This window comes from Rhinichthys klamathensis, unplaced genomic scaffold (genome assembly GCF_029890125.1).
Source record: "Rhinichthys klamathensis goyatoka isolate OS25496 unplaced genomic scaffold, OSU_Roscu_1.1 h1tg000049l_1, whole genome shotgun sequence".
In the NCBI taxonomy this organism is placed as follows: domain Eukaryota; kingdom Metazoa; phylum Chordata; class Actinopteri; order Cypriniformes; family Leuciscidae; genus Rhinichthys; species Rhinichthys klamathensis.
Window position 1 is genome coordinate 200,055 of NW_026606595.1, and position 17,591 is coordinate 217,645.

The 17,591-nt window shown below is 38.6% G+C and overlaps 2 long non-coding RNA genes across 2 annotated transcripts; both read right to left on the minus strand.

Annotated features, from left to right (window-relative positions):
• Positions 1-9,048: 9,048 nt before the first annotated feature.
• LOC130082701 (uncharacterized) lies at positions 9,049-11,161 on the minus strand. The gene is made up of 3 exons (XR_008806790.1): positions 10,765-11,161; positions 9,255-9,348; positions 9,049-9,137 (listed from the first exon to the last, which is right to left on the minus strand). It is a non-coding gene; the product is annotated as an uncharacterized LOC130082701 (long non-coding RNA).
• A 4,849-nt stretch (positions 11,162-16,010) lies between these two features.
• LOC130082702 (uncharacterized) lies at positions 16,011-17,294 on the minus strand. The gene is made up of 3 exons (XR_008806791.1): positions 17,157-17,294; positions 16,821-16,925; positions 16,011-16,429 (listed from the first exon to the last, which is right to left on the minus strand). It is a non-coding gene; the product is annotated as an uncharacterized LOC130082702 (long non-coding RNA).
• Between the last annotated feature and the right edge of the window lie 297 nt (positions 17,295-17,591).

Consider the following 17,591-nt stretch of genomic DNA (forward strand, 5'->3'; position numbering starts at 1 on the left):
CAGAAATTCACGCCACCCGCCAGGTCTCCGCTCGTCAACAATCTTTTGTGGAGCCGTGACGCTTTTAACTAAGTCAAGCATGTGTGAACCAGGGATTGTTCTGCCTTTAAACACAAACTCTCCCGACTCAGTCCATGAAGTAATATCTTTAGTTTTAGACATTTTATCTAAAATGTAACGAACATTTTTCACACTCCTCTGTGGAATATTCTTTAAAATCTCATCTGCAAAATCACCTAAATCATCATGGGCACGCACATGGCCTGGTGCGGGTGGGTCTTCTTTTTCAACATTACTATTACTTTTTCTATTTCTTTTACGTCTAACTCCAACCTTTTTATCTGCAACAATTTTGATCTCACTTCTTCTTCTCTTCAGTTTCTGATATTGCTGTGGTGTTAGCGGAATATTACCGTGGACTACGTTAAGAGCTACTTCACACAATGTCACAATGAGTTCGTCTGCAGCCGCCTCTAAAATAACGCGTCTTTGTTTAGGCGTGGCTTTTAATAACAATTTTAAAAGAGGTAGGTTTCTTAAAAGTCTTGCAGACATTTTCAAATCTCTCTGTCAATGTTTTCTTTTCTGAATGTACACAACTGGATGTTGTGACAGAATATCTGTTCTGAGACGGTACTGTTCTGGTGTTTTCGCTTTAAAGTCAATCAATAGATACCCGAAAGGGGTGCTGGTAGCATTTTCATAACACTCCATAAAGTATTTTGTGTTCCTGGGGTACATCTGCCGCGCTAAGACATTAATTTGGGTATTGTCTCTAGGGTTTTTAAACAATACCAAATAATTAGTGTTCAAACTGATAGTCCTACTGGATTTACCTTGAAAAAATAAGTTTTGTACGATATATATTGCACTCAAGCTTCTATGGTGCACATAGTTGGTAAACAAACGTTCAACTTCTGAATTGCTGCTAGCATCTTTCATAACATCATCCAATATCAAAAAATTGGTCTTGTTGGTGGGAAACAAGCGATCATCATTCAGAGTCTGCGGTATACCTTCAATAAATTTAATATCATACAGTTTCAACAATTCATCATACATAGGTTGCCAGCAGTCATAAATGTACACAATGTTTTTTTTTTTTTTTTTTTGAAATTACACTTAGCATTTTCCAACAACTTTTTTACAAAAAATGTTTTTCCCGAGCTAGAAGGACCGATTAACACACATGAAAAAGAATGTTGTAATCTAAAATCAAAACCATCCGGGTCTACCACACCCCGGTGCCCAAAAACGTTGTCAGTAGCCATATGGTAGCGTAGTTAGGTCGGGTAGCAGTACACGCTTGTTGTATACGACTTTAAATTTTTTCACAACTGACTTGTTGTGCAATGTGAACTGTTTTTTGTTCCTCACTATACTGTCGGTGTACGCGAGAATGTGATTTCTGTCACCCCGCCCCCTCACATATTGATCGACAAGCCCAATTAATGTGTCTAACCTAATGGTCTCGGAGTTTACAGCATTCAGTGTGATGCCTTTGGCCTTCATACAGACCTTACCCTTAGCAGTTCTGTACCCGTAACTTTTCGGACCACTTGCCAAAAATTCCACAATATGGTCTCCATCCCCAACTTCATCAGTAAGGTCACCAAGATATGGCCCCAGTGGGGGCTCATATTCACCCTCTTTAGACGTGAACACAACACTATCTGTGTCGCAATAAAGCAGTCTATCACCCAACCTGTCCATAAGATCATAAAGTTCTAACTGCGCGTGGGCCGTTGTAAAAGCCCCGAGAAAGACGTTAATGTCACGAGTCTGGGTCCCTTTCCCATTTGTGTAAGCCCACTGAACGATTGCAACAGTGTCTGACACAAATGAGAAATGCTTGAGGTCATACTCAGTGCCAAAAATGTATCGGGCAAACTGTTCGGGGTCTGTTAGTATTTCGGTTGTCGGTAACTCCTCGCGCATACTGAACCTCCCCCACAAAGAGTTAAGCAGTAGCTTCATGATGGATCTACGTGCAGCATTAAACTCAATCTTGTCCAGATTCAGCTTAATCCCTTCTTTCTCAAAGTAATCTCTAACATACGATTCTTTGTCGGCGTCGGTCACAACGTCTTTTGGAAAACCTGAACTTTCCTGTTTGAACTGTAAAAATGTTTTAACATAATCACAAAACAATGTTTCAGAGCGTTGGGGAAAATGCCAGACCTCATCGATTTTTGTCACTACATAACCCTTCTCAACGGCTTTTAACAGTTCAATGCTAACCCAGCACCCATGAATTGCTCTTTCCTCATTAGTATGCACACACGGGTGTGTCTGGTTCTGCTGTTCAGCACACGTGCTGCAAAGCGGGAACATTAACTTACCCCCGGTCCTATAAGGCAGTACGGGGTGAAGCAACTTCCGTGGCGGAAGGACTGTTGCCTTGACGAGTCCGTAATAATCTTCAAGGTTTTGAAAATCCTTGTGTATTATTTCCGGATGCCCAATTGGGTAACATTTTCGAGCCTGACAGTAGGGATATAGTGATGTAAAGTCAACATACCTAATCCGCTCGCCCTCCGCAACTTTGTGATACAGTTTTAATGCGTTAGTTCGGCCGCCGAATAGAGCTTCATGGGGTTTCAATCTTTCAGTGTGTTTGTAAGTGGACATGAAATCCATAACTGCAACATCACTCTGTTTAGCGCGCATCCATGTACATTCCCAAATCACCTCGACCTGAAGACCGTACGCACGCTCCAAAATTTCAATCTTGTCGTCGCATTGTCTTCTCAAAACGCCATAAGGCACTTTTGATAAAGGGTTTAGGTCGTTGGGGTTATAACATCGTTCACAACCATGAAAGAAACACCCGAGAAATTCGAATGCTTTTTTCACGTAGCCATCGTCGTAGAAACCATCCACATAGTATTTCCCAAATGACGCCTCACCGGTGTTTAAAGCATGTTGAATTTCTATGCCCCGTGATTTTCGGATGAATTCGAGCCATTCAATTGAAATGTTCGAATATGTTTTGTTCTGCTTGGTGTACGCATTGTTACGTGTCAGAGCTATTGTGTCTTTTGGGATGTAGTGTGTTTTATATGTGGCCATACATGTTGCTGCCAAAGTGGTGTAATTAAATGGATCAAGGCCTGTACACAAAATGAATTCGTCGTGGTACTTCATGTATGCCTCCCTCAGCAAAACGACATCGTTTTTACCATAAAGCGCGAGTTCTTTTTTAAAATCGAACACTTTGTCAGATATGGTATTGTACCAATCATCAAACACAGCCCTGTCTTGGTTCGACATTGTTGCATACCCGTAAAATTTCTTGACAGGGTACGGGCCTATGTAGTTGTCATTTTCAACGCGGTTAAAGTGGTGCGGAAAATACCCCTTCTCTGCATTAGTCAGATTAAATGCAACGGGTGTCTTGGCCAGACGCATGGGTATGAAGGAATATGTATCAATAAAACGTTGCTTGAAAGCTGTGTCATACATTAAGATTAGCCTGCAACCTTGCATTGTGATTTTAGGAGCAATCCCCATCTTAGTAAAGAATTCCACAATTATGAAATTGTCAAATCCTGCTGCATTGTGCGCAAGCCATGTGTAATTAAGGTAACGTGGTTGTCTGAATTTTTTAACGAGACGATCCACACAATCGGTCCCTTCAGCCACGAATTCCTCGCCATTAAACGTGATAGCACATACAAAATTGGCAACGTGTTTACCATTTTCATAACGGGTCTCAAAATCGTAGAAAATGTAACGATCGTTCGGCATCTCCGGCTTAACTGGTTGGATAAAACACTGATGCATACCATCGGTGACCAAACTCTCACCACAGTGCACACAACGATCTGCAGGGCATTTATGGGGTTTGGGTTTAGTACTGCTGACATGGTAACGTCTATTACATTTACCGCAATATTTAGTCATGTCGCACTGCGCGTATTGCATACCCCGAGGTGGTTTTTTATGCATCTCGAAACAATAGTCAGACTTACAGTAGCGCAGGCAGTCGCCGCAATGTTTTGGCTTTTTGGGGTGTTTATGACATTCCGGGTCATTACAGACATCGCAGATGTACCGACATCTGTGATCTCTCCTACAGGTGAATCCTCGGTGGCAGAACTCACACACGTATGGGGTGCCAATAAATGCACGTAGATTTTTAATCATAAAATAATGATTGTCATGCAGGTACAAAAATACTGTTTTAGGATGCGGATCGTCTGTGTTTGTATACTTCTCCAAAACACCCGTATCAGACCGATAGAAGACAACTATTTTAACGCTCAGCATCTGTTCAAACCGTCTGATGTCATTAAACGCTATCTTGTATTGATCACCATAGCCAGCTGACTTCTGTATTGAAGATGCTACAGACTCAAGCTCTACGTGTGGTTTCTGTGGATTTAGGAAATGTGCCAGACAGATTGCAAAACAAAGATTGTTTGAAATGTTCGTGGGACAGAACAGATTAAGTCTGTTTTTGGTAATCACTTCATTGTGGGCAAGATCACGGATCTTTCGATAAACACCGCCGTGTTTACTTCTCGCTATCGACAGTCTTAAATTCAATCTATCATCAAACTGTACGTCAGAGTTGCTCTGCATTATTTTTTCAAGGTCGTTTATAAATAGATCTACACTATAACCATTGCTACCCGTCAAAAGTGTACTAACATCTGATGTCAAACTCGATCCACTCAACGTGATGCTGATTAAACACCCGTCTCCGCCTAACAGTTTGGAAAACTCCACAATTTCAGAAAGTGTGTCATGTAAAAACACTGTGTAGGCTGCTAAATCTGTCGAAGATATCTCTCGCAAATTTATAAGCCTGTGGACTTCCAGACCATTGAACCGTGCTCGTGGCAGTACCGTGTACACACTAACATCACCACCTACTGTTACAAGTGATTCTATATCTCTATCTGTGAGACCCATATTGGGCGCTTCAGGGTTGAGTGTGCGATGTGTCTGTGTACCTGGGCCCTCGTCTGACTGGTGAAAAGAAACAAGATGATCAAATGCAGAATTTGGTTCTGGACAAGGTTCTAACACCTCTCCTGCTGGTTGGGTATTTACAACATGTTCAAAATCATTATTTGGGTCAGGATCCTCATCGGACATTGATCTCACGATGTTTAATAATTCTACCAACGTATCAGTTGAAGACTCAGACCTATTCATATCCTCCACAGTCTGTATTAAATAGAGCAATGTTTCTGTGTTACTGCACTGTTCGAGGGGCACCACGCTACCATCGTTTCGTCTAAACCTAGCTACCGGACCCTGATCAAAACCATCTGGCTCCCGACAACGTTTAGGCATTTTTAAATCAGATCTTTTTTATTTTATTTATTTAAATCACATGTAGCAACACCTTAAAAAACTATGGATAATAAACCCTGTGTCCATACAGTAAAAAAAGATAGAATGAAAAACTGTGACAAATGTTGAAGAAAAAAAAAAAAAAAAAAAAAAAAAACCATAGTATGCAAAATATATATATAAAATGTTCTCAACTCACCCAAGTTTCTTTTTAAGCATGAGCACCAGTTGCTTTAACAATTCTGTAGTCAGGCCTTGTTCTCTGGCTACTTTTTGAACAGTACCACTATGCAACCGTTGCGCTGCTATGCATTGTTTAAGCCAAATTCCCTTTTGTTGTTGTGTTGACTCATAAGCATCTAAACGTCTCTCAATGGCATTAAGGCGTTTGTCAAAACGTACTTCGAAGGCATTCAATGCGGTCTTGACAGAGTCCTGTATCAGTCCGGCTATGTGCTGATTGTCTATAACGGGTTGTGATTCCTGTTTGTAAGCCTCCTGATTTGAAGGCAGCTGTTCAGGGTCGGATTCCTCCACGACCACGACCCATTCGCTGGTTGGAACAGACTGCGGTGTTTCTTTAGGGTCGTTTGTAAATACACAGCCATCCCACGATTGTATCAGACCCTCACTCCAGCTCTGAACATCATTTATATCGGGAACTACGACCACCTCTGTTAAGAAGTAGAAAAGGGTGCAAACAAAAAAAGTTAGTACAAATGTGTGTTAATATTATAATGATAACAGTAATATTAATATTAACTATATTTTCTAAGACTAAAAATAAAATAAAAATCAGTCTGGTACTAATGTAACATTAAAAAACAATACGTAGTGTCAAATTCTCTCTCTCTCTCTCTCTCTCTCTCTCTCTCTCTCTCTCTCTCTCTCTCTCTATATATATATATATATATATATGTATATATAAACAAACAATCAAACAAGACCATGCTAATATGGAATGGCGCAGCAGCCTAAAATCAACATGTCTACACTTTTTTTTTTTACACACAGTTCTCCAATGGTGTCACCTAAAATTATAAATAATCACCTACTCTAAGAGATATGCAGGTTTTGTGTTTTATGTTTGTTTGTTTTTCCAACAATTAATGCTAATGTATGATAACAACAGTTCTAAACTAGCGTATTGGCACATTATACATCCACAAACACATTCGACCTCTGACCATCACATTCAAATAAACAATATTTATCTTTCTGATTTAGTGTGAACAGAAAACAATCCATCAGCTTTTGTTCATTACTTACTTTTATCAGCTGATCGTCTTGGCTTTTTTGGGACAGATGTCTGTGGTACGTCCAGGGACGGACTGGGGCTAAAAAACAGCCCTGGACTTTCTCCCAAATAGGCCCATCATCCAGCCATTCGCCCCTAGCCACTAGGATGTCCTGATACTATGCCACAATACTGTAACCTATATCAGACAAGGTATTCACAGCAAGTAATATCTCAAAAACAATGATGACAATTGGGGTTTTGTTTATTAATGAAGCCTCAGTCTTCAAATAAAAACAAAAAAATGTACAATGCCATTGCATCTGCATTGAAAATAAAATACAAATAATGAAATGTCACTGGCTACAGAAACCCTAATTACACAAACTTGTAATTATAAAACATTTAGTTACTATATACCAGGGGTCTCCAACCTTTTTGTGTGTGAGGGCTACCTCAAGGGATAAAATAATCTAGAAGGGCTATACTCAAAAATATTTATTATACATATAACATGGTGGTGTTTTTTTTACCTTACCTTTACCTTTACCTTTTTTATTTTTCACCATCATATGCAAAATAATAAAATATCTTGATATTCTGGTTCAACAATTGGTGAAAAATTTGTAATATATATATATATATATATATATTATTCTCTAAAAACCTATTGTAGCATAAACATTTAGTATAAATATTTAATGCAAAATAAATAAATAAACTGCCATAACTTCTAAACAAAAACATTAGCCTACTGCATTACATTTAATAGCCTACATTTATAGGCCAACATGACTATTAATATAACAGCATTTTTAATATGAATACAGGCACATTTCTGCCAAAAAAGTTTGTTTTACTAAGTTACAGTTAATTCATAAATTGTGGAGTGAAATGTCTTCTAACTGGTTTGTTCTTGGAACAATGTTTCACCTGTTTTTTTGCGTCAAGATGTTGAGAATATCAGCGCTGTTTAATCTGGCTTTTAACTAGCTTAAATCACAGCCATCTGTGGGTTTATAATAGAGATAGAGAATTCTGCGCTGAATTGAAATGCTTCTCAGTGGATCGCGCAACTCTGTGTAATAATGTTCGCGTGATCGAGATCAGTCCGCACAGCTGCTTCGGCCGCGATCGCAGTATTTTTGGGCCGAGCTGATAATGCTCCGCGCTGGCATCCAACTTAAAGGTGCATTGCTGCCACCTACAGTACTGGAGTGTGAAACAGATTAGTGGGGGGAAAAAACAGGTTATGACTGCGTGTGTGGCGGGTGGTGGGCCGGCCCGCCGACCGTCCTAGAGTACCGGCCGTTCTGTGATACTCCAGATCACACAGATGGCCAGTCCGCCCCTGGGTACGTCTCTCGATGACCCATCAGCAGAAGCTTTTGCGTCCGCATGGGATACCACTGCAGCTTTACGTTTCAACTTATTTTTCGGTTTCGCCACTATGCCCTTCAAGCTTGCCTTATCCAGGTCATTCGCACATTCAGACACACCGACATTGCTCACAACGTTTGATAAACCATCTGGAAATACATGTGTTAAAGTTTTAAAATAAAATCAACAAACCATAGCAGCATAACATTGTTTGATAAAGCCGAATCACAATGCACATACCCAGGGGAATAACTTCAACGTTAGCAGACTCGCAGCTTCGCTGTGGTGCATGTACTAAGGCCTTGATAGTCACGCGTTTCGGCCCTGGTAAAAACAAAAAAAAAAACAGAGAAGATAAGATATTTTCACACAGCCACAACACTGTTTAAACACGGGTGTAACAACATTTAACAATACCTGGCACAAGTGCTTCCGTGATCGCTCGTGAAGAGGCAACAGCATTGTGCGTAGCAGCAGCTGTGCTAGGTCTAGCCACGCCTCCTGGCGAAAACAAAACAAAACATCATCCGTCACACACACACACACACACACACACACACAACGTATGCAACATTTAAACATAATTATACGTACCGCCGGCTTGATTTAGGAAATTAATCTCCTCAACAAGATCGAAGAGACTCAAACTATCACCATCTGAAGCGGGCAGATAAAACCTTAAGTAACGCAATAGAACAGCGACACTCATATAAATAAATAATCATCCTTAACAATGTTACTAAATAATAAAAAATACTTACTGTTAAGACTGGATTCCATCTTCTTGCACTCACGATTCCAACAACACAATATGGCTTGGAAAATAGTTTGAGAACGAGAATAAACAGCGGTGATGCTTGACACGAGACACGACACCTATCTCGCGCAGGTAGACGGCCAATAAACCCGGAAGGCCAAGGGACCAGACACCTTTCTTTTACACCTCTGGCCAGGATGTCAACGCAGGAGGATGTCACATGGCGTCGCGCAGCCTAGACATACCGGAGCCTGTCAGTGACCCATCATAAATCAGAGACAGGGGAACCTCAGAACCATAAATCAAAGTCATAAAACACCTTTTTTGACACATGGTTTATGTTAATACTACTAACAAAATGATCTTACTTTGTATTTTTGTTTCAGGTTTTCCCATTTTTTTTTAACAAACCCCGCCGTCACCCTGCCTTGCAGGCTCTGCTCCTCCACAAAAGATCTGCAGCAAGAGAGAAATCAAGAATGAAAAAGTTATATCTCTGTTTGAAAATACAATAATTGAAATGTACTGCAAATAAAGTATTCAATTGATTTTTAAATATTTCTGTATACTCACTCAAAGCCTTTGATGGCAGCATTACGCTTTCTGGTGAAGAGCGCTTCATGAGCCACTCTCCACCGGATAAGCAGCCGCGTGTGCTCATCCGTCCCTGTAACATCCAGACAAGACTCACGTTACCTCTGTGATTTATGAGCTCAATACTACATGTTGAGGTTGTTGCTAATAAATAGCTTTTTATCCATCATAAATGTTCAAAAAAATTTCAACAGTACTAATGGATCAATGAAATAGATTACTTATGTTTAGTTACTTTATGTAAAATGCATTAAACTAATAAAAACAGTGTTAACAACAGTGAATTCTCCTAAACAATAGTACACACACGTCACTCAGATGTCTATTTAATATCAGTTACACGCAGGGACGGACTGGGACTAAAAAACGGCCCTGGACTTTGACTAGGCCCGGCCCAAAGCAATCGGCGCGCGGAAACTCGACAACAACAACAACAATAACGCCTGCACAAATGAGTGTCACAAGATTTTAATTGTGGCTCATGATACTATACCATCCAAATTATAGCTAACAGCATATTATACAATTCCATGCTGTCTTAAAATGAATTTATTACTTAATAATCTTAATTAATTTATGCAGTAATTAATCTACTGCACAAATAATAATACCACATCTAAATGAAAATACACCATTACAAATGTAATTCTGTATTCAAAATCTTCAAAGTTTGTAAGCATTAACTGTAACGTTACCAACATTTTTAAAAGTAAAAGCACAACATATTTCTTGATATTAGCTCCTGCATACAGGCATTTTACAGCTAAAATGTTGAAGTTTAGCTGTTTTAACTACTGTAATCATTAAAAATGTAGCAAGCTGAATATCACTTCCTAACATCATCCCTAGCAAGTAACTTGCAAAGTAATTTCTGATTAATTCGGTTCGGGAGTAGTAGAGATAAAAGCCCTCCCGCACTGACAATTGATTGGTTGGGTCCTTACATGCGCTTCGTGAGGCACACGCAAGGTCGCTAGCTCGCTCCCTCTCTCTGCCATGCACGCGCTACGCATGCGCACTCTTGCTCGCTCTAGATTCCGGGAGATTTTAACTAATTTGCGGGCATCAGGGAGCATCTATCAATATGCGGGAGACTCGCGGAACTTCCGGGAGACTTGGGATGTCTGTGACTGCGTGTGTGGCGGGTGGTGGGCCGGCCCGCCGGCCGTCCTGGAGTGCCGGTCGTTCTGTGATTCTCCAGATCACACAGATGGCCAGTCCGCCCCTGGTTACACGTAGTAATCTTGCCAGATTTTGAATAAATATTTAGTAATGGTATTTCAGATGTATACGGTTTAAAATGTATGCAAATACAGTTTAAAGACGTATGTGTCCTTATGGAGCTCCTCTATCCAATAAAATGTGATTTATGGCAAAATCACAAATTTACCATATTATATAGCGTCTTTGCACCTTCAACAGTTCAACAATTTACTGTACAGAAAGTTAGTTCAACACATGCGATTTGGTTTGTATTTGTAATACTCACATTTGAAAACACTCTCGTCCACCCTTTCCGTCATGTTTGAGTATGAAATATCTACTTCTTCTTGTTCTTTTTTATATCGTATCCTCTCGCGTGGCCTCCTGGGATAGATGAGTACAAGCTGAAAAGCACTCAAATGTCTGGGCGAAAGCAGGAGATCATCCGGGAACTTCTCGCCTACTCTTTTAGGAATACTGATGTTTCGAACGTACTGCTTCTTTCACGTACTGTTTTCGCCTACTATATAGTAGGAAAGTAGGCATATTCGAACGCACTATCGTCCAAATCTCGCGATAATTAGTTCGTCAACCAGGTAATTCTCGCCTACTCTTTTATGAATACTGAGGATTCGAACGTACTTTTTCGCTCGCCTACTCTTTTCGCCTACTATATAGTAGGGAAGTATATGCGATTCCGAACGCAGCCATTGAGACGCGTTAACGCCCATAAACTCTGAAAACATATATATTTTTTAGTCAGATTAATCTACTGTTGTCTTGCGTGGCTATATGAGGAACAATCCTGGGACATTTACCAGTTTTACAAGTGCTGGTTTATTTTCACTTCGAGGATGAGCAACAGATTCAGCTGAGAAGTGTAAGTGTTTTATGCAAGTGCTTTGTTCTAATCGCGATATAGAATAACGTTAGTGTCTGTAAACGGAAAAATAGCATACTGTTTAAATGTGAATCATGTTTGTGTGTGTGTGTCTGTGTGTGTGTGAATGAATGAATGAATGAACGCACAGATACGCACTGTTACAGACTAAATAAAAGACAACATTTCGTTGACTAGTTTTGGATAAAGTTTTTACTCTAAAATAGACATCAAATAAGCTTTTGTTAGGAGTTTCTGCTCATATGTTAAATATGTTTTGTCAATAAACTAATCAACTAAGATGTTATAGTGTTTGTTCCAATGCAAGCTATATCAAAATAATGAATCCTCAACTTTGAAATATGTATGATCAAACTAAGACATTTAAGGAGAAAGACAATTTTCTTTTCAAGATGTTTCCAACTCTAACTTTGAACTGAAATAAAACCATGTCTATATAAAGGTTGGAGTTCTCCTCACTAACCCTCTGGGGTCTACAGTGTTTTTGGGGTCCTTGAGATGTTTGGACATGCACTGACATTTGTGCTTTTTTCAGTTGCTTATAAACAAATTACTGGCAAAGGTGAAATTGCACTCTATTTAGCACAAACAGGGCTACCATAATTTGTGAGCAACATTCATGTACATGTTTGTATTTTTGAGAGAATATTGTTTATGCGTGGTTATTGAAAAAACTAAAACTTAAAGTTTCTGAAATAAGACCACAAAACACAAATGTTGTCGCCTAGAGTTTTTGCTTCAAAATGATCTGAAAATCATCCTGCCCAATCATTCACATAACACAATAGATTGGTTTGAATGTTTTATGACACTTTTTGTTTGTAAAGGCAATATGCGCAGGGGCGTGAGCTGCTGTGATTCACACCTGAGAAGACAATGGGCCCGCATAATGAGCGCATAATGAGGCAGCATACTAATGACCCTTTCATTCAGGTGTCACTGAGCCACAAGAATGCAATGACAATACATATATATATATATATATTAGTGCTGTCAAACAATTAAAATATTTAATCGCGATTAATCGCATTAATGTCATAGTTAACTCGCGATTAATCGCATTTAATCGCACATTTTTATCTATTCTAAATGTCTCTTGATTTCTTTTTGTCCCATTATTTTTTTCTCATTTTAATGCTCTTATCAACATGGAAAAGTGGATCGGCTTGCTTTGTGCAAATGTTTTTTATTGAAAACAATATTGGCATATACTGTTCAATTTCACACTAAAACATTATCACTTGGAGCAAATAATCTCTCACACAATATAACACTGTCCATCAATAAAAGGGTGAAATAAATACTGACGAGGTCCTGATATTGACGAGGGGGCGGAGAATTCGCATCAGCTGTGTGTGTGTGTGTGTGCTGGCCATCATCAAGTGGTATTCAGACTGGACGTGCTGCGATGATGATAGCTCAGTTCACAACGACAAAACACACAGATCACTTTGGTCTTGTCAATGGAACCATTTGGCAACTTTTTAAAAGTAAACTTTCCATTCAGAATCTTATTGGCATCCATTTCGGCATCTCACGCTCGTCATCCACTCAAAACTGGACGTTTTGAACGTTCCTATAACATTCAGAAATAACGTTTATAACTTAATGGGAACGTTATGAAAACATTCTTATAACCTAAAATTGTTAGCTGGGGAAGAGGAGAGATTCGCGATTGCACTGAACACTTTTTAAGTGCAGGCATATTCTCTGAGCGAGCCCAGAGAAAATTCTTATAAGAGCAGCGTGTATCTGAGAGCGCGCGCGACTCGAGCAGAGAGATTCGTGCTCGGCACATTATATTCCGCGCGCGAGCAGAGAGATTTGCGCTCGCGCATCCGGCTCGCAAGCCCAAACAAGTGTGTGCGGCGTGCCTGTTGTTTTGTTTCCGGTCTAGCTAGATCCGCTTGCGCTTTCAAAACGTCCTCGCGCGCCGCAAGCCATTGAAATGAATGGGTTTCATAGCGCAGCGGCCCGCATGCCGTCCTGTTGCAAAAGCATGTGAAAAAAAAACTACAAAGTTTGCTAGACCAAAAAGACCGTTAATCACGCGATAAAAAAATTAACGCCGTTAAAATGGGTTTGCGTTAACGCCGTTAATAACGCGTTTAACTGACAGCCCTAATATATATATATATATATATAGGCCGGCCTATATAATACAAAATTGGTTCACAGTTCCAATTATTTATTTATTTTTCAAATTGTGCTTGCAAATTGTATAATATCCAATGTAAACATTTCTAGTAATTGTGCAATTAATTCTCATACTGTATTTACAGAAAGTTTGGGAATATATCCCAAATGTGTCACTAATAAAACACAATACAAATAATTTAAAGAGAAGGCTTATATTGACATTTTAAGATTTACCTAAGATTTATTTATATGTACATATATTTTTGCTATTTTATTAAAAAGGTTACAATTACAACAACAATTAAAATTTTAACTATATTTCACTGCTGCGAACCTTCAAACTCCTCGGAGTGAAAGGACTGCAATTGACAAAAGCCACCACAAACATCTTAGAGGCCGCAGAGAGGGCTTCTCGGTGGCTGTGGATCCGTAGGGGGGATACGTGGAGAAACATGCCACTTGGACACAAGCCGGGGACTGATCACCCCCGTCTGGATCGCCCGGGTGAGGGTGTATAAAGATTAAAGACCCGAAACACCCTATGACCCCGGGTTCTTCACTGATGACGTGTCCAAGTAGCACCAGAAGGTGTATTCAAACTCAAATGTAATCTTTCTTTGTATAAACTAAAGTATACATTTTATCATACATATTTCACAGTTGCGGATTAATTAGTTTGAATATAGCCTACAATAGAACAAACACTATAATAACATCTTAGTTTATGACTTTATTTTGACAAAACATATATATATATATATATATATATATATATATATATATGAGCAGAAATTAGCAAACAAGCTTATTTGATGTGGCAGTATTTTACAGTAAAAACGAAATCTTGTCTTTCATATGTAACATATCGTTTTTATGATATTTTAGGGCATACAAATGTTAATTTGCAGTTTAATACATTGCTTATACATATTTTATTTCAACATATTTCAGTCGATTTTTACTCATCTCAGTATAGCAATATAGGTAAAAGCTGTTCATTCACTCACACACAAAAATGCGATTCATATTCAAACAGTCTTTTTCTTTACAGACACTATTTCATATCGCGATTAGAACAAAGCACTTGAGAATAAAGAATTTACCTATTCCTCAGCTGGATCCGTTGCTCCTCAAATCGAAACTACCTGCACTTCTGAGGTAATTTTTTCCAGGATTATTATTAAGAAAGTATTATTCCTCGCGGCGTCGTAAATATGGTGTGTTTTATCTATGGTATCCAGCTGATGTGTGGGCGTGGATCGCCTCAGAGCATTTGTGTTTGAATAGAGCGCGCGCTCCGTGGGCGTGGTCAAATTAACTTTAATGAGCAGAGACGAGAACGACTGAAATCTCTCTCTTTTCGTACAGATTACATAAAATGAGAAAATTTGTTTTTTATATAAATTACTTCATTTAAAAGAAGAAAATTCAGGCTTCATGCCTGTGTGCCTGTATACCTGTTTGACTGAGTATTTGCAGAGTTATAGTAAATTTTCGGACGCGTTTCAGAATGGACTTTGAACTCAGAACGGACTCAGAACGTGCATCGTGTTTATTTTTCTTTATTTGTCGAAAAGCACAACACTTTGTTTTTATTGTGAGTATACACAAAAAAATAGAAACTTAACAGGATCGAATGATGTATAACACTTGCCTGTATGACAAAAATCGACGGAGTTATTTTGAGTCTCTTTTGCACTGATAAGGAAAAAAGTCAGCTGGTATTGCTAGCTATAGCAAGTCTAGCTAGTCAGCTCTCATTCTTTGTGCAAGGCTTATTAGCCTCTAATGATATGGCCTGATAGCACCTAATAGGGCCATTAGGGGAGGGTCTTTGTCTTTCTCAGGTGTGGAATGCCACACATATTAATGAGAGATCACGCCTCCTTGCATAAGGCTTTCTCAAACAAAACACGTCATTAAAAATGTAAAAGACTTTATTGACTTATCTGAATGAGTAGTCAGGATGATTCTCACATAGTTTTGGAGCAAATATATTCTAGACTATGTGATACAATATTCAAAAGTCTTGTGAAGAAATAATCAATATGTGTTTTGTGGTCTTATTTCAGCAACTTTCATTTTTATTTTTTTCAATAACCACGCATAAACATTATTCTCTTAAAAATACAAACATGTACATACATGTTGCTAACATATCATGGTAGCCCCGTTTGTGCTATTAGAGTGAATTTACACCTTTGCCATTAACATGTTTATAAATAACTGAAAAAGCACAAATGTCAGTGCATGTCAAAACATCCCAAGGGCCCCAAAAACACCTTGGTCCCCAGAGGGTTAAAGAACTGTAAAATAAACTGACAAATCATTTCATCTGAAAAGAATAAATTCACTTTGAAATAAACACATCACTCTATATTACTCTTTCAAAACTTTATTTCAAAACAATCCAGAAAGTTAAATTGTAACCTTAGTCCGGGATTATAGCAGAATTCATTGTAAAGTCAAAAATAAAGGCAAAATGCAAACAGTGGTTTTAACAAACTATTTATTTTATTAACGAACAAGCCCCTTTACATCATAGGTTAACCTTTAAAATAAACAATGAATGCACAATATAGGCATTTCTGTCATCAGAATTATATGAAAGCTTCTTATCAAATGGTCTGTAATACTTCAAATCCTGAACATGTCAGTGAATGTAAGTCCTGTGTCAGTGAAGTTGATTCAGTACCTTCGACTCTGCAACAGTACAGCAGTGCTCGAGTCAACAACATTCAGCAGATGAAGAACAGTTGCAGGATACAAGTGGATCAGTTGCAGGATACGAGTGGATCAGTTGCAGGATACGAGTGGATCAGTTGTGTCCAGTTGCAAACAGTAGAGTTTCATAGAGCAGGAACGGCTGTGCAGATCCAACTTTCTCGAAAAATCCTGGAGTGCTGGTTCTCTAGACAACACAACACCAGACCGATTACAATTAATACAATTTGTGTTTTATAAATACAGCAAGATTATGGTGGAAAAAGTTAAATCATCTAACATCAATCATCAAGCGTATAACTAGACGCGGTAGGCGCGAATTTGACGAGCTATTCGCGTCTGGTGTGAACGCAGCATAATGATGTACCTTTATAGCTTTCTGGGGCTTGAAAGTGGTAGTTGTATAGACTGTCAATGGAGGGGCAGGACGCTCTCAGATTTCATTAAAAATATCTTTATTTGTGTTGTGAAGATGAAAGAAATTCTTACATGTTTGGAACGACATGAGGGTGAGTAATTAATGACAGAATTTCCATTTTGGGTGAACTAACCCTTTAAAAATAAATTAAGACACCCACCTTAAGAAATCTCACTAATAGTCAGCCACCGGAAGAATCTGTGTTCCCTTCTTGTGGCTGTGATCTTGGACAGGTGATGGGCAGAGATTTCCCAATCAGTGGAGTCTAAAATTAAACAGCAAGAAAACATTTACCTGTCAAATCATGAAAACAATTGGTTTGAAAACTAATTTTAAGTAAAAAATAAAAATTACTCTTGTAAAGTAATTTGACTGGACAAATTAAAAATGATTGTTAAGAAACACATAAAATCTAGTTATACTAAATAGCAACAAAGCTATGATTATTTTTTATGGTTGTGCCCATGATTTTCTCATGTTATCTGTTAAATCTTACCATCACCAGGTTCTAGTCTGTACAGTCTTTAAACACCAAGCCTGGTTAGCCTTAGCCACTCGGTGCATCATAGAAATGCTCATAGCAAACACAAATAGCTAAATCAATACATTTAAACATGAAAGCATAACCACCAAACATCAATCAAAAGTTACTGATTAGTACATTTTGCATAAATATTTAATCTGAAAGAATTAGTTACCCATTCTAAGAAAATGTGTCCTCCAAAAAAGGAAATAAAGTGACAATTTCGCGTGCATTGTCGGTCTGCAGTCTGTGGAGTTGTTCTTCTGTTTTTCAGTTATACGCTAACGTTAGGTGTGCTGGTAAACGAGAGTAAAAGATAGGTTGAGGATAAATACATACTTTTAATATTTGCACATCACAAATATTGTCATAAAACAATATAAAACACGTATTGTAATGAGTTAAAAC